Here is a 22,614-nt window from a genome sequence, read left to right as displayed (position 1 = left end):
ATGGAAAACTCCCCAGCCGTGAAATGAACAAACTACCAATAACCACAACCACAGGGGTGAATCTCAAAGATGCAGTGTGAGCAAAAGAAACCAAGGCATAAAGAACACGCACGACTCCGCTCCAGTGACGTCCAAGAACAAGGAACCTTAGAAGTCAAGATACCGATTAACACCTGCTGAAGGCGGGGAGCGACTAGAAAGGGAGAATAGTTCTCACAGATGGAGTGGTTTTGAGTGTTCCCTGCAGCCAGGCAACGTGGCAAGCACTCTCTGTGCATTGAATCCTCAAATGTTTTTATACCCATTTCACAGATGAGGAAACTGGGGCTCAGAGGGCTGAAGTCTTGTGCTCGAGGTCAAGCAAGGAGCTAAGTGGCAGGTTGAGGTTTGAATGCAGTTGTGCTTGGTTCTGGGGACTTAAACACTACGGGGACTGAAAGATTTATAACAGCCTTCAGATGGGACTTGGACCCTGGGTCTTTCTGAAACCAAAGCTCCATGCTCTTAACCCCCAACTTCAAGTGCAGGTGTATAAAATACTTAGCACATAGCAGGAGTTCAACCATGTTGGTTATTATTATCAATAACAGTGGTAGGACTTCTGTAGCAAGAGGTATAGGCAAAGGACAGCCCAGTCTCATGATCAGTGGTGGGTTCAGCAGTGTACAGTCAGTCTAGGGACAGAGGCCCACGGCCTGAGAGACGGCAGGCCAAGGTGGGTTCCACACACCAGAGCCCAGACCCCTGGCGCCTGTCTTCCCAGAGCCCCCAGACTCTCTTTTCTTAGGTCTTCTTGACCAACTGGACCAACGTGCACAGGCCACTCCAGGCCTGGGTCAGAAGGAGGCAGAGCATGGATTTAGAGAGCGCTGCACGGAGCAGCTGTGGGGCTGGGACCAGTGCAGTGTGCTCTGAGTTACTCCACCATGAAATGTGCATTGAAAATACCTCCCGATCAATCAGAGGCCAGAGGTCAGTCTCCAGGGACAATGTGCATTCCCTGCATGCTCAGACGTCCCTAGCAATTTCACAAATGAAAATTGAGAACGCCTTGATAACCTTTCCTGGGACAGACAGGAAAGGGCTGCCCTGTGTCCCCTTCCAAGGCAAGTTTCTCAGGCGGATGATGGCAATCTCAGGAATGGAAGAGCTGGAGATTGCCTCAATCTCCAATGCCCCCATTCTACAGGTGGGGACACTGAGGCCCAGAGGGGGAAATGGACTTGCCCAAGGTCAAAGGGTGAGAATTGGAGCAGAGTCAGGATTCAAAACCATGTTCCTTGACTCCCAGGCTAGTTCTCTCTCAGCCAAAGTTCTCACTGTCCTACCTAGAGGGTCTTTGAGTCACTCATTTCACAAACATTCACTGAATACTAACTATATACCAGGCTCCATGCTAGAAGCCAGGAAGACAGCAGTGAGCAAGCCCAGGCATGGTCCCTGCCTTCGGGGAGCTAATAGTCCAGGGTGATGGAGTTTCCAGCTGGTCACCTCAGTAAGCACACTCTCAGTCTTGGAAATTCAGTCACCTCAGCTTCACACACATTTATGGGGCCCTTCCTATATGCCCAGCACAGTACCAAAGTGGGGAATGCAAAGATGAAGAAGACACAGTTCAGGATCCTAGAAAATCCAATCCATTGGATACTGCCTGTATATCAATGATTATGAATTGATGAAAATGGGTGATGGCTGTTAAAACAGAGCCAGTGCACCAGAGCCTGGGGAGGTTAACAAGGGCGTCTTGGAAAATGTGGCCTTTGATGTGGGTCTTGAGACCATGAGGATTTGGGTAGGGAGGTGATGTGAGGGAGAAGGCATTCTAAGTCGGAGAACTGCTTATAAGCAGGGGTGCAGAGGTGGGACCATGAACATTCTGTTAAAGAAACAGCAAATGGCCTCTCTGGTTGGAGCTATAGAGAGTAGCTGGGGTAGTAACTGGGGGTCATGTCATAGGAGTTCAAATGAGAAGATTATTCTTTATTATTTGGTACAAGGGGAAAGTGGTTGAAATGTGGGTTCCTCACCCTTACTCCAGACTTGTGAAGTCAAAATGCCTGTTCCCCCAAAGATAAAACTTGAAGTTACCATGTGTTGCAGCAATTCTGCTTCTAGGTGTATACCCAAAAGAACTGAAAGTAGGGACTCAAGCAGATACTTGTACACCATTGTTCACAGCAGCACTATTCATGATAACCAAAAAGTGGAAACAACCCAAGTACTCATCCACAGATGAACTGATAAACAATATGTGTGGTCTATCCGTACAATGGAATATTATTCAGCCACGAAAAGGAATGAAGCACTGATATAACGGATAAACTTTGAAAACATTATGCTAAGTGAAAAAAGCTAAACACAGGGAATTCTGGGATGGTTAGGACTCAGCACTTTCACTACCATGGACCCAGATTCAAATCCCTGGTCAGGGAACTAAGATCCCACAAGCTGCGTGGCACAGCGAAAAAAAGAAAAAGAAAGAAAAAAGCTAGACACAAAAGGTCACTTATTGCATGATTCCATTTCTAGGAAATGTCCAAAATGGGCAAATCCATAGAGACAGAGAATAGATTAGTGGTTGCCAGCGGCTGGGGTGGAGGCAGGGGATTGGGGCTGATGGTTAAAGGGCACAGGGTATCTCTGGAGGTACTTAAATAAAGCTGTTACAGGAAATGCCTAGAACTTAGATCCTGGACATCTGCATTTGAAAAAGCAGCTTAGGTGATCCTTTACAGATAATGGGCACCACTGAGGGTACAGGGCCAGGGGAATGACATCATGTAACACATGTTTCCAGAAGGTGGATCTGGCAGAAGGAAGAAAACCAATGAGCATCTCAGAGCAACTGGATTGCCAGCACAAAGGAATCTGACCTATACACTCACAAAGTTTCTCTTTGGTCCGCTCTTAGGGAAATGGCTTCCAATGCCTTCGTGATCCACCCTGATTACCTAAGCCCCTTTTGGAGGACCCCTATATCCTTTGCTCTCCTGTCAAAGCCCCCACTTTCCACATTCTTCCGGCAAGCCTGGGGAAGCCCCTCCTTGCTAACACGGCCACAGGGACAGGAACACCCACAGTCATCTCTGCTGGACAGGACGTGTCATGTCAACCTCACCCAAAGGGTCTCATTTCAACCACCCTCTTCTGGTTCAAACCTCCAGTCTTATGTTCCCCCCAGATCTGACCTCATTGGCTCCCCAGCTAAATCCACACTGCATTCTGGCTGATCTCTCAATTCCCCACCCCTAAATTCCTTCCTCTCTTGGGGGTTGGGTTGGCAGGAGTACACGTCAGGGGCAACCCGGAGCCTCTCCTGAAATTTCAGGGCTGAGTCAGGTTGGGGCGACCCTGGGCAACCCACTTCCCAGGGCTGCCCTGCTCTCGCGTGACTATCCAAATCAGGGCCTCTCTGCTAAGAAGTGATAGAGGTCCCCACCTCTGTGGGTCATGAAGACCTTGTATGGCCCCATTGCATCACTTCCCAGAAACCAGCCTTCCTGAGTTGTTCTAGAATGTGCTTGCAGGAAGGGTCCCACTCCTGAGCCCATCCTCACACAGGCACAGAACCTTACAATTTGCACATCACTCATGACCTCACCTCTCTTGGCCTCAGTTTTCCTCTTCTATAAAATGGGGGCAATCATAGTACTTATTTCATAAAACACTTAGTGCACGAACAGGCACCGTTCTAGTGGGGGGCGGGGGGAGTGCAAACAATACAAATGATAAATAAATATCAGAGTTTGGCAGGAAGGGGGCGTGAAGGGGCATCTGGGGATGGTTACAGGGATGTGTTTGGTTTGCCAAAGTGTGCCAAGCTACGTTCAAGGTGGGGGCACTTTTCTAAATGCACATGACAGTTACACTCCAATAAGTTTGAAAAATATACATTAGAGGTTAGGAACTGATAGGTGATATATTTTTAAAACAAAGAGCTAAGGGACAGCGGGTGCCAGGGTGGGTGGTGCAGGCTGCGATTTTACATGGGGGTGGTGGAGAGGTCTCCAGGATAAGGTGACATTCCAGCAAAGACATGAGGCAGGTGTGGGAACTAGCCTTTTGATTACCTGGGGGAGAGCTTTCCAGGCTGAGGGCAGGGTCAGTGCAGAGGCCAGCAGGCAGAAGGCAGCTAGGGGAAACTATTGATTTATTGATAGCACGGTTTCTTCGTTTTCCTCTTTGCTTTTCACATCAACAGCATGAAGGAGCAGAAAGATATGCCCCCTTTTAATAAAGAGGAGACTGAGGCCCAAAGAGGGGAGGGCCTTGCAGTGATGTCACTCAGTAACTGATTGGCAGAGGCTGGACTCGGGGGCGGGTCATCTTACTCCATTCCTTCCAGCTGGTAAGGTGGGCAGGGAGCATCTAGCAGCACCCACAGTCTCAGGGCACAGCAAAGGAGGGCGCCCCTGTCGCCCCCCCTCCCCACCTGCCCCAGGAGTTCTTCCTGGAGCCTCCCAGGAGGGTGCCCGTCTCCACAAGCCCCGCCCTCCACCGTAGGCCCCGCCCCCATCCCCAGGCCGCATGCCCCAGACCAGCCTGTGATCTCACTGCTGCTCTTGCCAAAGCAGCTGAAATCTTTCAGGTCTTGGCTCAGGTCTGCTGGGGAGGCTGGAGGTGGGGGCGGCGCTGGGGAAGGGGATGGGGAGAAACAAAGCCTTCCTCCTTAGAGACGGTTTGTTCTCCCAATGGCTTTTTGAAAATGTGAGGCTTTCATGCTTCAGGCTCAGAAAGGAAAGAGGGGAGACAGCGGAAACGTTACTCTTGGACATCTGCGTCCCCAGAAGAAGGTGGTGTGCCAGGACGCGCACCTCCCGCGCCCTGCGGAGTCTGTGGGCAGCAGCGGCGGGAGCTGGGGATCCGAGGGGATCCCCATCGTGTTGCATTCACGGCTCCACCATGAACTTCCCGCAGGCGACTCTGCCACTCTGAGCCTCAGTTTCCTCATCTGTACAATGGACATGATAATAGTTCCTTCGTGGTGGGATAACCAGGACAGTTAGTGAAATCACTCAAGCACTTAGCACAGAGCCAGCAACAAGCCCGTGCTCCGTATATGCAACTTATAGTAATTATTTATGTACATGAGGTTATTGTTGTTGCAGTGATGCCTTGAGTTTAGGATGATCCAAAGCAGGAGTTAGTCCCAGGGGGTTAAATGGCTTGTCCGAGGTCTCACAGGACCAGCTACATGATTTGGGGAACTCAGTGCAAAATGAAATGCGAGGCCCTGCGTTCAGAAATGATCAAGAATAGCAAGGTGGCAACAGTGGTGCATTAAACCACGTGTAAGGCCCTCCTGCACGTGGGGCCTCATGTGGTTCTACAGGTATGAATACGTCGGTACGTGGAGACATTTGCGTCCAAGATCAAGGTCTCAGAGAGCTAGATTCTGGCCCCAGAGCGGGTCTCCACCACAATCACCTCTCTTCCTAACTCCTTCTCGGCCCAGCTCTTCTCTATGCACCCAGGGCACCCAAAAGTCACTCCTCTGACTCTTTCCAGAGCCCATTGGCAAACATATTCTCGTGCGTGGCAGATAGGGGCTGCAGCTGAGAGCAGGCTCCCAGTTCCTGGGCGCTGGCTGTGGCGAGGGGAAGTTGGGACACCACAGCTAATGTGTGGCGGATCACATCCGCTAAACAGATGCTCACGGTGATGAGCAGGCTCGAGTCACCTCTGAGTTAGGGAGGGCTCTGTGGCATGCATTCCACTGGACAGAGGGGACAGAGGGGCCAAGGGAAACCCAGGAGGGTTGAGGTCAAGTCAGAACACTCCCAGCAGGGTCAGAGCTGAGTCTGCCCTCCCCCAACCCCACTCGTAGGATCCTGAGTCACCCACTGGCCCATGCTTCCCTCTCTCCATACTTTTCCAAGGTCAGGGACTTGATCCGTCTTGCTCAATGTTTTAGCCTCCATGCCTGGTAGAGTGCAAGCTATCAGGAGGAACTAGTTGAATGAATGAATAAATGAATAAATGAATGAATGAGCCACTGTGGCAACAGACTCTAGGGTGCCGGTCCCCCAAGATCCTCACCTTCTGATATTTATGCTCCTGCATAGTCCCCTCCCCTGGAGTGTGAGTGGGACCCATAATTTGCTTCTCACCCATAAAATACAGCAAAGTTGATGGGATGTATAGGATTACCTACGTAAAATATACCACCTGTCTTGCCGGAATCTCCAGGTCACAGACTGGCTTTGGATAAGCAAGCTGCCATGGTGTAAGCTACCTATGTCGGGAGGCCCACACAGCAAGGGACTGTTGATGGTGTCTAGGGGCTGAAGGTGACCTCTGACCAACAACAAAAAGCTGAAGCCCTCAGTCCCACAGCCAGGAGGAAATGAATTCTGCCCCCAGTCCGAGTGATCTTGGAAACAGATCTCTCCCCAGTCGATCCTCAGATGAGACCACAGCCAAAGTCTGACACTTGGGTGGCAGCTTTCTGAGACCCTTAGCCGAGGACTCAACTAAGCCATGTCGGGACTCCTGACTCACGGGAACCGTGAAACACACAGAGGAGCTGTGACTCGCCCAGTGTCTCACAGCTGGAAAGGGGCCGAGCCAGGATTGGAACCAAGTCCTCCTGCCTCCAGAGTCTTTTCTCTGAAATGCTACACCCAGGAGACTGGCTACCTAATTTGTGGGGCCCAGTGCCAAGTGAAAAGGCAGGGGCCCTTGTTCAAAATGTGTGAATTTCAGGTCAGTGACAGTAGAGCATGAAATTGAACACAGGGCACTCTGTGATAGCACAAGTCACACGCCCATGAAGCTGGCCCTGGCTACGCAGGTGACGTTAGCTGCCATTACTCTTATTACAATTTCCTGCTCATATGTGCCTGGGAACTTCAAGTCAGGGAACAACGAAACAACTGAATTCTGGAGTCGAAAGAATCTCGGTGATGCTGTAATTACAGGACAGTCCCCATGCCCTCAGATCCTTGCTAGATCAGGACCCAGAGGATCGGAAAGAATACGAAATATGTTGGCAAATACAGAGCGCTGGAGCTGGGAAAGGTCATTAAAACAACCCAGTTTACAGATGTGGAAGCTGAGCCCCAGAAAGCGGGAGTAGCTTTCCTGGTACCTGGGACCCCTGAGTCCCCTTCACTCCTGAAGACAGTACTCTGGGTCCCAGGCTCTTCCCATTCAGCTGACAGGCCTCCCGACTTCCTCTGCCTCTCGTTCCCTGGGGCGATTCTTCATTCCATTGTCCTCCTCGAGGGCCCCTCTTCTCCAGAGCCGTGCGCCTCTCTTAGCTCAGTGCCCCAGGAGAACGGTACCAGCGGCTGCTTAACTCCAGTGATAGCTTCTTTAGAAAGAACGAGAAGGGGAGAGGAGATGGAGGCACATTGCCACCTAAGGAGGCCCTCGTCGGCCTGCTAAGAGTGAGGAGTTTGGTTTTTATTAATATTTTTTCTGCATGGCGTGCTGCAAATAAGAACATTCAGAGAGCAAATTGGTGGCGTATTTATTGCTGTTGGCTCTTCAGCAGCACTAAGCCGGTTGCAACAGAGAGGCCACTTGATGGACAAGCTCAATTCCGCCTGGTTAAAGAGATCAGGGCTCCGCTTGGGGGCTGGGTTTCGTCAAGTCAGCGCAGAACGCAACCCCAGAACACCCAAGCTAATGGCATAACAGGATTGAGCCTTCCGTATGCTCCCTACATCCCTGTGGGATGCTCGGGGGCAGGCACTGAGCTCCATAGCTTCCAGTGCCCACCAGGCACCGACCCAGGCCCAGCAAGGTCTCGTGCCTCCCCTGCCGAGCCAAGCTGTGCTCTCAGTGCTGCAAGATGCTGCCAGCTACCTGACTGGGGCTGCGTGAAGGCTCAGAGAGGGGTTGTAACTTGTTCAGAGTACCCAGATAAGAAGGGCCCGAGCGAGGGATCTGAACCAAGTTCAGAGTCCTTCTCCTTAATTGCTACACCCAAGGCTGCCTTCCTAATTGTGAAGCCCAGTGCAGGGTCCCTCGTGAGTCATGCACCAGAAGGATAGGGGTGCATCTTTGAGCACAAGATTGGACAGACAAGATATCAAGGGGGCCACCTGGGTTCAAATCCCAGCACTGTCGTTCCTGGCTGGGTGGTCTTGGGCAAGTGGCTTATCCTCTCCATCCATACCTCTATTTCTTCATCTATCAAATGAATAAAATAATGATCCCTACCTCATAGGATTATGAGAATTAAACTGAGTTAATACACAGGAAACCCTTAAGACGGTCCCCGATCCACAGTAAGAACTAAACAAGCATGGACTGTATCGTGATTGGGAAGGTCACAGGTCTGGAACCTGCAGCCTGGACTTCGCATCTCGAGTGAACTCGGGTGGATCGCTTCAGCCCTGTATTCCTTATCTGTACTCAAATGTGGGGAACAGCTCATGTGCATGTTCAGGGGGCTGCAACGGTTACCCAGGGTGGGGAATGTGAATGGGTTTTGGAAAAGCAGCTCTGCACAGATGCTGTTACTGTGACCCCGACTTGGGGCCTCTTCGGAAACAGTGTCATACGCTGCTGGTGAGAGTGTGAACTGTCTTCACCATTTGGAAAACAATTTGGTGATACGGCAGCAAGGGAAAGATGCACGTACCCTCTGACCCAGCAATTCCACTCCTAGAAATACACCCGAGAAGTATCCTGGCCCTTGTGCTCCAGGAGACGCACACACACACACACACACACACACACACACACACACACACACACACACACACACACACACACACACACACGCTCAGAGCAACGCTGGTCAAGAGAGCTCCAAACACCCAACTCAGAAAAAGAGATCAGAGTTGTGGTTACCAGGGGCGGGAGTGAGGGGAGGAGGAATCAGAGGAAGGTGTAAACTTCCGGTTGTAAAAGATAAATAAGGACTAGGGATGTAATGTACGACAGGGTGTGGCTAGAGTTACCACTGCGGTGTGATAAGTAGGGAAGTTAAGAGAGTAAGTAGCTCCTAAGAGTTCTCATTTTAAGAAGAATTATTTTTTCTTTTTATTGTATTTATATGAGATGATGGATGTTAACGAAACCTCTTGTGGTAATCATTCACAGTAGCTGTAAATCAGACCATATCCTGCTGTGCACCTTAAACTTACACAGTGATGGGTGTCAGTTATTTCTCAATAAAAAATGAAAAAAAAAATTTAATACAATTTTCTTTTTTAAAATTTTTATTGGAGTCTAGTTGATTTACAATGTTGTGTTAGTTTCAGGGGTACAGCAAAGTGAATCAATTCTACATATACATATATCTACTCTTTTTTAGATTCTTTTCCCATATACGTCATAACAGAGTATGGAGTAGAGTTCCCTGTGCTATACAGTAGGTCCTTATTAGTTATCTATTTTATATACAGTAGTGCGTATATGTTAATCCCAATCTCCCAATTCATCCCTCCCCCCTTCCCCGCTCTGGTAGCCGTAACTTTGTTTTCTACATCTGTTACTCTATTTCTGTTTTGCAAATTAATTCATTCGTACCACTTTTTAGATTCCACTTATAAGCGATATCATAAGCTATTTTTTTTAGAAAAACAAACCTTGAAGTCAGAAACCACCCCGACTTGGACGCCCATGGACAGGAGAACAGACGAACCAATCGGGAGATAGTGGAGAGGCTGCACCCAGCAATAAAAAGGAATGCTTCACATTATTAAGGGGTAATGCCACAGAGTTCTTTGATTGTTATGGTGATCATTCAAATCTACACAAAATTTCACAGAACCGTACACAAGAGGGGAAAAAATAAAAAAGCACTTATAAAAACTGGCGACCTGGGGATAAGGCCTGTCCCTGAGTTAGGAGTATGGTAGCAGCGTCAGTTTCCTGGTTTTGATCATTGTACTGAATATGAACTGACCACTGGGGGAAGCTGGAGGAAGGGTACTCGGGGACTCTCTGTATTATTTTTCCTACTTCTTGTGAGTGTTCAACTATTTCAAAATAAAACCTTAACATGATTAATGAATGAATCACAGCACAGGCAACGGCACGAAGGACTCTCAAAAACAGAAAGAGGATAGAAGAAAGCACTCAGTACGATTCCATTTGCATTGAGTTTTAAAAGGGCCACCGCAACCACATATTATTTCAGAGTCTTCCACGTGTTGTAAGTCACTAGCTAAGCAAAGAGTCACACCTGAATGCAGAAGAGGGACCCATGTGGGCAGCAGGTAGGGGGCGTGAATGGGGACAGGTCCGCAGACGCTGGCAGCACGGGTAACAGTCCATTTCTCAAGCTCAGTGGTGAGGAGGCTGTTTGTTTTGCTTTATATTGTCGTAGGCCAACGTTATACGTTTTATGCGCATGAAAATATCTCGGTAAAAATAAATTTGTTCAAAAGAGTTTGATCACTGGGGTCAGGAAGGCCTGGGTCCAGTGCTAGCTTTGACCCTCGGCAGTCCAAAGTGACCTTGGCCAAGTCACCTCACCTCCTGAAACCCCATAGTGTTCCGGGGAAGCTTAAAATCAGATATGTGTGTGCTGGCTTAGCACAGCCCTGGAGCGTAGTAAGGCATCAAATGGCCACTCAAGTACGGCTCCGGCAACTCCAATTCAATTCCAAATCCCCAGGTCTCCAAGGGGTCTTCCACGTGGAGCCTGATGGGCAGAAAGACAGAAAACCCTGGGTGCCTTTCCTGGGGAAATGCCCTCCTGGTGCTCCCGATGTCTGGGCCTCTCTTTTCCATGGGGACTGAGTAAGGCTTGCGGTGACCATTTCATCCAATTCCATGGCCCTGTGATGACCCCACCCATGTCTCTGAAGTTTTATGCTGGGAGAGGGGACGTGCATGCTCTCTCAACAGCACCCTTACCCAGCTTGTCTCTTCCACCCAGAAGGAGGAGGCACCCTGAGTTGCTTAGGTTTGGAGCAGAGGCTGAGCCGGGATTGCTAGTGGGCAGGGTCACTGGGACCCTCTTCTCTATTTCCCTTCCTCATGGAAGGGTCGGGGTCTCGTCCTGAATGGAAGCCGCCAAGCTGCCTTGTTTTCTCTCTCTTCTCTAATTTACCCACGTAGATGCAGACCTTGTTGGCTTTCTCTCGTGTGCCTTCCTCCTTCACAGCAAACTAGAGCAAGGCCAGCTTCAGCATTTGACTTGGTCGGGCAATGAGCCCCTTAGACCCTACACGCAGATCCTGTGCCCCAGCCTAGTTGGATCAAACCTCACTGACAACCATATGAAATTCACCTTCCAATCTCCCTCTTCCCGTCCATCTCTCCTTTAAAAACCTTGTCATATTTATTGCATTGTACAATTTAATTCTACTCTTCAGAAGGGCAGACTTAGTTCTGTGTCGACTGAAAGCCCAAACACCAACTAAGCAAGCTCGACCACTATTCACCTCTCTTCACCTGCTCTTACCACATGGTCAGAGGCTCAGTTATGAAACATTACTTCCATTTAGAATAATCCTCCATCTTTTTTTCCCCTCCTGCTTTCAGCTCGCTAAATATGTGTGACTAGAAAATGTAAATACATGTAAATATAATTCTGTGGTCATTTGTGTTCAGGATTTAGAATTTCCTCCTAGAGGGAAAAGGCCGGAAAGAGAAGGCTTGTAAGCACAGGCTGTGCTTCATTAAGAAGCGTGTTTGGGGTGGCGATCACTTTTCTCTAACCTAGACGAGCCGGCTGGAAGCTGACCTCGGTACATCCTGAAATTTCATCAACTCCTTTTCCCCCCCAGAGAGACCCCTCCCCCACCAAAACATAGCCCCTTCCTTCCTGCTTCCCCAAGGACCTCCAGGGGTCACAGGGACTGAGTGAAATACGCTCCTCTGCTCCCATCCGCGGGGCTCCGAGCTTCCAGACGGCTTTAGATGCCTGGCAGTCCGCCCGCCCGGTACGTGATGGGGCCCTAGGTCACAAACAGTGGGGCTGAGGCCTGACGCTGAGCCACTGCCTGAACGGACAGAAAGGAATCCTTGTCCTCATTTCAGCAACAGACACACTCTGCATCATGAGCAAAACTGTTTCGGAATATTAACAAACAGTATATCAATAATAACACTGATCAGCGTACCAGCTCTATATGCCAGCTCACTATCTCCAATAAAGCTGGAAACCATGACAACTATTTATTGGGCGTTTGTTAGATGCTAGCATTTTATAAACATTTGGGTATCCAATTCTCACAGCTGTCCTATTGAAGGAGGGTGGATTACTCTCCCCATTTTATGGATGAGGAAACTGAGGCTCAGAAGAGATGGGCTCCCTCACCCGAGGACACCCACATGGTACAGGGTGGTGCCTGGCATTGTACCTGGGGCTGCACCTTTCTCTCTATTCCGACTATTCACCGCAGCATGATGTCCAAATGATGTTTCTTCCTGGATTTAGCTCAACAAGAAGGCACCCCCAGAGCTGGAGCCTGTGGTGGGTGACCCAGGGACTCCCACCTGCCCCCCCAGCCCCTGGTGTCCTCATAAAATTCCAAGATTCCCAGTCAAGGTTCGTCTCAGCAGAGCCCTGTTACAAAGCTGTTGCCTGCAAACCCCCAGCATATGGGTCAGCCCGGCCCTTATAATATCAGAAATATGGAAACTAGCTTGCAGACTCTCCCCCTGCCAGCCCCAAGGTCACTGACCTTGGGGCTGGCAGGGTACCCCCAACGCCCGGCTTTGTGCAGACATTCGGGGCCGCCATGATGGTTTCAGTTCTGGGTGGGCCCTGCAGGAGGCAGAACTTTCTGATGCTCTCGACTTAACCTCTCGGCCAGAGTCGGCCAGCCTTCAGGGCACTGCGCTGCTGGTGGAGGATCCGTTCAACCTGAGCGGCAAAGCCCCCCTTCAGCTGGCGGGACATCAAAACCCACACAAAATGCTTCCACGTGGTGCCAGCCCTCGGCCTGTGTCCTTCACGTCGGATTAATCCCCGGGCTGCTCGGACAGACATGTCCTCCCAACTCCGCTTTCATGTTTGCCCACAATTTCAATGTCATCACACAAAATCAAGGCTAATTGTGAACAGACCTCCCCCACCCCCCCTGCCCTGCCTCCCCTCCCCCCTCGGCCTTCCCCGTCCACATCTGGATCCCACAACCTCTCCGGGGGCCTCTGAGACCTGCTTAGGCTGCGAACTCTTAGAATCTAACTTGATCCCCCCTCCTTCCCTTCTTCAACCTCCTAAATATAGATATTGGAAAGTTCTTTTCTTTCCTTTGCCATTGACTTGGTCATTTTCTGAGACCCCACTTCTCTCTAAGTGAACAGCCGTGCTCTGGCAAAGCCGAGGGAAACCCACCTTCAGCTCAACCAGGAAAATCTACCCCCTCTGCCTGCCGGTCACATCCCACGCCCCCGACCCCCCATGCATTTTGCATGTGCAGGAGTCCGTCATGATGCACTAATACACTCCCCCGCCCTCACCCCTCCCTGTGCCCACGCGTAAGTGACACATCGCCCACAGCAAAGGGGCATTTCCGGCTTGACAGTTCTCCCCAGGCAGAGGGAAGGAATTTGGCATAGAAGAAACAAAGGTGTTTGCCATCCTTGGAGAATTCCAGAGGAAGGAAATGTCTTTGATGTTTGCAGGTGACTTCTTTGGGTGGGCATCTAGGGCGAGAGAATCTCCAGATTCTGAGAGTAACTCAGAGGTGGGGGGAGGTGCCCCCAAGCACCCAGGGTTCCATGGAGGGAAAGATCCCTGGGGACAGAAAGGTGGGGAAGGGGGTTCCAAGCACCGGTCAGGGTCAGCTGTGTGCGGCCAGGACCCCCAGGGCAATCCAAAGAGGAGATCCATGGTTGTAGTGACATCTATCCTCTCTACTCAAAAAACATCAGAGTTTCAGAGTCTGAAGTGAGCTCCAAGACCACCTGGGTGTCCATTGTGCAGAGGAGAAAGCTGAGGCCCACAGAGAAGAGAAGGGCTTGCCCAAGGTTGGAGACCAGGGCGATCCTTCGGACCCAGGAGGGTCTTTGCCTGATGTTGCTTTTGGGAAAAGATGGCGATGAGGACCGCTGGTGGCAGGTACTGGATACTGGGGCTCCCAGAGAAGGCAGCCCACCCCGGACAAGTCCAAGAGGAGACACAAAGAACCTGAATTTGGTTCTGTGCTTGGCAAACACCACTCAAGCACGGGGCCGATGGCTCAGGGCTGGGTCTGCAAGACCAGGCAACACGTGCACTAAGATTTAGCAGAAGAGCAGGGCAAAGGGAAGGAAGGTGGGCTCCAGAACCAGATTCCCGGGGCTCAACCCCACCTGCTTGACACACTCGCCCACCGTGTGGCTGTGAGCAGCAACCTAACCTCTGTGGGACGGAGCACGTTTCCACCACTACCGTCACAGCGCCAGCCCCATCCTGCACACCAAGTGTCTAACTCAAAGTAACCCGTTTAGCTCTAGTGCAATCCTGGCCTATCATCGTCCCATTTCCCAGATGCAGAAACTGAGGCTCTGGTGTACATAAGGACACACGAGAAGTCAGGATTCCAACAAAAACCCAAAGTGTAGCTTATTTGATGCAACAGTTTGTACCTCGTACTCCCCGACCCCTCTGCTGCCCCTTCCCTCTCCCCACTGGTAACCACTAGTTTGTTCTCTATATTTGTGAGTCTGCTTCTTTTTTTGCTATATTCAGTAGTTTGTATTTTTTAGTTTCCACAATAACTGGAGTAAAAGCTTTAAAAATTGTGAATCACTATATTGTACACCTGTAACTTATATAATATTGTACATCAACTATACTTCAATAAAAAAATGTAGTTATAAACCAAAAAACCCCAAAGTGATCATGTAAATGAATAGGATGATGTGAATCATTTAATAAACCAATGAATTAATAAACAGGGGGAGGCATGATTGGATGGATGCTTGGCTGCATGGATGATGAATATACATTTGCCCCTCTCCCAGGCTGTGAGGCATGTTTTGCTTTTTCCTCTTTGGGTGAAACTCGGTGCTCGTTGTGGAGAAGTATTTGCACTTCCTTTTCAAGGACCACAGAAGGGAATTTAAACTCACACTCTCTCCTATCGCCCACATCTGCCAAGAATAAGGCTGAAGCTGCTCGGACAAATGAAATTCTGACAAAGTATGTCACAGGCTTGATGCATCTGTCACTGAGGGGAAGAGGCGCACATTTGAATGCGGGAGAAGTGCCCTAAGCTTTCGAATGACAATTGTGCAGTTCCCTCCGACTGTCCCTCTGACCTTCTGCCGACACCAAAAGGCTCTCTCCTGTAAACATCCCCCCAATAGTCTATCTTAATAAAAGCGCCTGTAATGGAGACGGAGTTCATTTGCAATGGTTTCCTTGCCGTTTGTCTTGTCGGCCAATCGTTGGGCAATGGCTAGAGTCAATACTGCCTGTGCCTGGTGGGGTCCTGCAGGATTCATGTCCCCGGGTCAAGGTAACATGACGCTATGTAATGAAGCTCTGAGGAGCCCAAGTGGATGATTTCAGCTGGTGCTGGACTTGACCTCAGCGCCCACACTCTAACTTCTTTTCCCTGGGGTTCAACAGCAGAAGGGGGGCAACTAGATGACCACTTTACAGATGTAGGCGCTGAGGCACAGAAAGAGGAAACAGGAGCCTGTGCTCACCTGGCAAATTGTCTGGAGGCCTGGAAACCGTGTTTTCCTTTCCTGAGCACGCATGCCATCGCAAGCTGGTGGCTTGGCACTGCAGATGCGAACTTCAATAAACTGCAGCAAGAACCCCCCAGGGCTCCCTACACCCAGTGAGCAGAAAGAGTGAGGGCTTTGGGGACAGAAAGATCTGGGTTCAGATTCCATACTGGCTGCCTCCTGGTTGGAGGGCGTCGCTTAACTGTTCTGAGCCTCAATAAGAAAAGTCATAATATTTCACAGGAAAGTTTTGAGGGTCAGATGGCTTTGCATGGGGATCTAAAGGCCTCACACAGTGCCTGCCGCAGAGGAGGCCTCACCAAGTGTAAACTCCCTCCCCCCATTCCTAATCCAGCGTCTTTTCACCCGAACTCCTCTGCCTCCCTGTTTTGTCCAGGCCTGAGCCTGCCTGCTGCCCGACCCCGAACCCTGCAGATGTGGCAAATGAGGAAAGCATTAGGATCACTGGCGATTGTCTGCGCGGCCGTGTTTATGTTTGCAATAAAAGCAAGCAGGTGCTGGCAATTTAACTAATCAGGTACCATCCTGGCCCCAGACGCCCGCCGTGGCTCCTCACTGTGGGCTAATCTCTGCTTGGCCTTCCCCGAGCCTGAAATTAGCCTGGTCCCCCACCCACCCCGCCCTGCACATGGCTCAGATTACCACCACAGGATGGATGAATGGACAAATGGACAGACCCTCAGTGGTCCAAGACAGGCAGCATGGAGCTGAGACCTTCTCAGACCCACATCAACAGTGACATCAAAACAGGCCACTTTCCTTCTCTCGATCCATCTTTTGGCGTCAAGCCTGCTAAAGAGATGGGCTCTGCCTGGGGTTTGCACGGGGGCAGATGAGCAACTTCTAGAAGTTGTACAGTCCCCAGGCCCTCAGACAAAACCAAGTCTGGGTGAGGCTATGTCCCCAGGATTCAGCTTGATCAACTTGGCCCTACAGAATCTGACAGAATGATCTTGAAACCCACAGCCCTTAGCACAGTACCAGGCACACCATCTAGGCACAGAAGTTCATCGTCCTGCTTGCCCGACCCTGGATATATTCCCTGTATGACTCCAGACACACCTTATCAGCCAGTCTGGGCCTCAGTTTCCTTATCTGTCTAATGGGTGGAGTCGACTAGAGGAGGATTTCTTAACCTCAGTACTATGGACCTTTGGGGCTGGGTCTTTCCTTGTGGTGGGGCCAACCTGTGTATCACAGAACGTTTAGCAGCATCCCAGGCCTCTACCCGCAAGATGCCAGTGGCAAGAACCGCAAATGTCTCCGGACATCGCCAAATGTCCCTTGGGTGGGGGTTGACATCCCCCCAGTTAAGACCACTGCAATAGAGCAGGGTCTGTTCTCCACCCTCGCTGCATCTCAGAATATCTGGAGGACTTGGACAGGGAATGATGCCTTGCTTCCCTCCTCCAAGGGATGCAGCTGATTTGGGGTGGCCCTGGGCATCTGGGCTGTATTTTTTCAAGTTCCCAGGGTGATTCTAACGATCGGGTAGGTTTGAGACCAGCAAGGTGGGGCTGAAAGAGCGTGAAACTCCCCCTTTTCTGGGCAGAGTGCTCCTCACAGAAGCTCAGTGAAGCCTTCTGTGGCCCCCGAGTCCAACCTCACATCCCTCTCTGCATTGCAGGCCTCTTGGGACCACCCAGAACTACCCATCCCACCTCACGTGTGGCTCTTTTATGTATCTTAGCAGACATTATTTAACCAGTTCTGAGTTGACCAGAATCCAATAAAATGCAGGCCCTGCAACACTTTCACAGCTAATTGGTTTGACTGGTACATTGTAAACGTGTGAAGCGACGTCAGTGAGGGACAGCAGGGACCTCGTTAACCTTTCCATGGGACTCAACTCGTTTGTGTGTCTCTCACAAGGTCCATCCCACCCCTGGGGGGCATTTCTCCTTGGCCATAAAGGGGACTCCAGAGCTCCCGGCTGCCCTCCTGCATAGAGCGCCCCAGGACCACGGCCTCCTGGGTTCCGATCTTGTCCTCCTGAGGTGAAGCCCCACAGACTTTCCTGACCCAGCCCCCCACTCCTCCCTCTCCCCTCATCGCTGCCCCCCACCTCCTGCCATCTGTCCAGCTCCTCCGGGGTCCAGGCTGTTCCTTGAACAGTCAGCTTCTCTCCCTTCTTGTAACCTCACCCATGTTGTTCACTTGGCTTAGAAATCTGTGCCCAGCACCTCTGGCAGCCTAATAGCCCTCCATTCCTCAGACTGCAGCTCAGACACCACAGCTTTCCACTGGGAAAGCTGTCCCAGTCACTGACTCAGTGCCAGCAATCTCCTGCAGAGGCTTGTCACCATCCGTAATTAGGGAAGTTGATCTGAGTACCTCTGTCTCTCTGAATTCAGCTAGGGGGTCCCTGGAGGGCAGGCAAAGGTCTGCCTGGTCATCCTGCCTTGGTGGAAGGTCCCTGTGCCAGGCCAGGGGCTGGGCACCAGAGCAGAAAGCCAGGGAGCTCCAGCGTGTGAGCTCAGGGACTCCCATCGCATGCGGGGGCGAATGAGCCCACGGTTGGCGCCCAGGAGCATCGTGGCTGGAAGTCCACCTCGCGTGCGGGTCCCAACCTAGCTGCTTCCTGCAAACGTGTGGAAGCAACCCGCACCGTGTCTACTAGCAGTGGATTCACTCTGGGAGTCAAAATGCTGCAGTGATGGTGGAGGCCATATGAGCGTTAAAACCAAAAGGCAAACCCCTGTGGGCCGCTGTGGGATGCTGGCTGACTCGGGCCTGCTTCTACCTAAGGACCTGGAAGACGATTTGAATAGTGTCGGCAGTTGTCCTTTTGAATATTAATCTTTTATCTTCTGCAAAAGGAATTCAGGCACATAGGTTTAAAACAATCCAATGGCACTAAAAGGCTTTTTAGCCAAAGCAGTGATCCCTGCCCCAGATCTGCCCACTCCGCACACTGCTGCCTGAAGGCAGCTACTCTCCACATTTTTTGCTGTTTCTTAACTCAGTATTTCTGAATACTGTGTATATTACATGTCTTGCTATTTCAATTTTAACTGTATAAAAATATTATATATACCTTTCTTTTTCTTTTTAAGGAGAGGCTTTACAGTCCAACAAACATTGTGTTCGATGCTCCACTCCAGTGCTTCCTCGCTGTGTGGTCCTGGGCTGGCTTCTTGAGCTCTCTGAGCCAAGAGGATGATTGTGTAAACCTGGCACTCCAGGAGCATATGATAAACTGCAGCAGTAGTTCACCTTCACGTCTCAGATCCCAGATGAGTCATGGGGCCTGCTTCCTGCACTCACCCCTTAGAAAACTAGGAGCTCCATGTCGGGCACACTGAAGGCCTGAAAATGACAGTTCCCTTTCCTGATGTTCTCAAAGTACCAGAGAGGAGAGGGTGGCAGAAAGGTCTCCTCCCCAGACCCCAATTCACTTGACAAATGTCTGCCTTTGACCTTGTCCCGAGCTTGCCCAAGCCCAGTTCAGAGGGCCCCTCGTCCAGGAGGACGCCCATGATCCCAAGACTTCTTCCACCTCCACAGTCTTGAGGACCCTCCAGCGAGGGCATCGACCACCCTTGTCAGATGCAAGTTGTCCCATCCAGATCTGGTTTCGCCCCAGCATCATAAGTCCTTAAATACAGAGACCTCTACTAGTCCCTCCTACTCAGGTCCCTTCAACAAAGCAAGCACACAGTAGGGCAGCAGCGAGAGGATGAACGTCCCATGTGGGATCCACGTGGGGCCAAATGCCTCTTCTGATATAGCCGGTCAGAACACTGGCCACTTCTTTTTTTCTATGTCTGCGTTCCCTCTTTGGCCAACCAAGTGTTTATTGAACACCTACTATGTGCCTGGTCCTCTCCTGGGGGCCGGGGACAAAGCAGTCATTTATTCATTCATTCAGACACAAACATTTATTAAGCACCTACTATGTGCCAGGCAGCATGGTTGCAATTGTTGCAGTGCAGACAAGGTTCCTGCCCTCTCAAAGATGCCTTCAATCACATCTATAAAAGAAGGTCACTTGCTGGCACCGGACACAGAGTGGGAGCTCGGGATACAATTGCTGAATTGAATAGAAAGTCCTGTTTCCACTTTGTGCAGATTATATCCACATGAACTGCTTATGAGTTCTCATTGAGAGCCAAGTGGTGCATGGGCCCTGGACACGTATGATCCATGAGATAGGTACCCGCCTCCCCATTTTACAGGGAGGAAACCGAGGCTCAAGAAGCTGAATTATCCAAGGTGACCCAGGTAGAAATGAGACACAAAGTCAAGTCACTCTGAGTCTAGGTTCCTCCCTGCACGTCAGTTGTGACTTTTCTTTCTCTAGATTTTACTTTCTGTTTTGGGAAGTTGCTATCAACTTCCTGGCTGCCCAGAGGAGTGAAACTCCTAGGTGATTGGGTGGATTCTTGGGTGAAGAGGATTTGGAGTTTTTGCCAGAAAAGTGAATCAGAGACTATGACAAGGCAACACCTAGGTCTCCCCACAATTACAGGGACCATCCTGGAAAAGGAGACCAAGCATGTGGGATGGAAGTGAGTTCAGATAGAACAGACTGGTCTGTGTGGAAGTGAGTACCCTGTCATGAGAAGTATCCAAGCACTTGTTGAGGACTGCAGAGTGGAATTCCAGCAATATGAATTGAACTAACAGAAACAACTACATTTATTAATTATAATAAATTATATTGATTACATAACATCTAGCCAAGAAGGCATTATTATCTATCATTAACAAACAGGGAAACTGAGGCTCAGAGAGGCCGAGAGCCTTAGCAAATTGCCGAGCTCCCAGCGCTGCCTGTACAGCTCTAAAACCATGCTCTAGACATTCCGTGTAATGTGACCCATGAAGTCTCTACCTGCCCATAATGTTTGTGGTTACCTGCTTACTGTGGTGTGCGGGAAGGGAGACTCAAGTTCAAGGTGGGTTGAATGGAAGGCATCTAAGAGGTCTATCTGGCTGGACCACAGGGCCTTTGCAGAACCATGGCAGGAACTGGAAATCGTAGACCCCAAGGGGCCATGAACCACAGAAAAAAATCAGTTCAACTCAGGCACTGAAGGTTTCCCCTGCCCCTAGCTGAGCTCCTGGGGAGGGTTGCTGTGATCAAGCTCCCCATCCAGACAGGAGGGGCCTCTTGGGGGCGTTGGCCTCCCTGTTCAGCTGGCCTAACGTTTTCTATTTAAATGCAAATTTTGACTTTTCACTTGGCAGCTAGCAAAAGTTTTTTGCACTGGAATGAGGGTCACAATAATAATTTATCCACTGGCCTTTTTCTAACAATTATTATTTGTTCAAGGGAGAAGGCGGAGGTCCGGGTGACTGGGGGAAGGGGCTCATTGCCAGCACACCGGGTGGCCTGCAGGTGTCAGGGGCAGAGGCTGAAGCTCTCTCCCTGGGGCACCAAAGGCAAGATGCAAGCAGAAGCAGCCCACCCTGGGGACCCCAGCCCCCGGAGCATGCAGAAAGGGAACTGGTATTTACTCAGCCCTGAGCCCTGGGTTGAGGCCTGAGTAAGCCTGAGGACTTCTTGATAAGCAAAGGTTGGTTTCAGGGAGCTCCCAGTCTGATGACGGGGACAGAAAAGGAAATAGACCATTGCAATACAGGGTGCCACAAACTTGGCACTGAGGCTGGGGCCCATTTGAGGCTAATGAGCCAGATGGAAGGTCTGGGAAGGCTTCCTGGAGGAGGTGGCAACTGTTTATAGTCTTAAACATGATGAGGGGTCAGACAGACTGTTTTCATATTCTGCTGGGGAGAGTGTCCATTGGTACCCTCTATGGGGGATAATTAGATAAAATATATCAATATCATAAACTGGCACTTTCAGATCTAAGAATTTATGCTAGACAGTTTCTCCCATATGCACACATAGATGTATACGGTTATTCAATGAAGTATTTAAGTAACAGCAAAATAGTGGAAACCACCTAGATGCCCATCAGTAGGGGACTATATACATAGATGATGATGCGGGCTCACTGTGGAATACTATGCAGCTGTATAAAATGAACACAGATGCTCTTTGTTTACTAACATGGAAGATCTCCAAGTTATGAGGAGTGAAGAAAGACTCATTGAGTATAGCAGATTTTGTGGAAAAGGCAGCAGGTAGATAATCTTTTTAAGTATTTTCTTACATTTGCACAAAATGTCTCTGAAAGGACTTGTGCAAATTGAACACAGGGTTTGCCTGGGAGGAGGGGCCTTGGAGGCACGAGGAGTGCAGTGGGAGGGAGCTTTATAACATGTGCCTTTCTGCACCTTGATGAATTTTGATCCATCTGAATGTGATACTGATTCAAAAATGGAATGTTAAAAAACGAGGAGACTGACCAGGCTGTCAGAAAGACAGCAAGAGTCCCGGGGGAAAGGATAACAAGTGCAAAGTCTGTGCTTGCTCTCTGGGGTGACAGAGGACATGATGTGGCCTGGAAGGTAGCTGGGGAGGGCAGGGGTGAGGCAGGAGAGGGAGGTGGGCTCACTGGGGTGAGTGCTGATCAGCCATGCTATGGAGTCAATCTTTGTCCTGAAAACAATAAAGGGCCACTGGAGGGTTTTACACACAGAAGGGACAGCCGGGTTTGTGGTTTGGAAAGCTCATTTTGGAGAAGGGATTTGGAGGGGGCAGGAGGAGGCAGGGAGGCCAGTGTGGAGGCTGCTATAGGTGGGAACACACTCACTGCATTTAAACCTTTATCATACACACCCATTTTATAGATGAGGAAATTGAGGCAAGAGAAGGTAAGTGAGTTGCCCAAGGTCACATAGCCTGTCTGGGGCAGAGCCAGGATCAGAAGCCAGTCTGTCCCATACCACAGCCAGTGGCCTTGCACTCGCTCAGGAGTAAGCACTTTGCTGGGAGGCGGCAGTGACCTTGGCTCTGGGCATTTCTCTGGGGGTCCGTGAGCACCCCCTGCCCTCATCTCTGGATGGAGAGAACTGTGCCTTCTGTGCTGATGTCTCCGAGTTGTTGTGACCAGCAAAGGACCAATGGCGGGGAAAGGGCTTTATAAACTGTAAAGTGCTGTG

The sequence above is a fragment of the Kogia breviceps genome, chromosome 15 (genome assembly GCF_026419965.1).
Source record: "Kogia breviceps isolate mKogBre1 chromosome 15, mKogBre1 haplotype 1, whole genome shotgun sequence".
Lineage (NCBI taxonomy): Eukaryota > Metazoa > Chordata > Mammalia > Artiodactyla > Physeteridae > Kogia > Kogia breviceps.
This window is presented reverse-complemented; position numbering follows the sequence as displayed.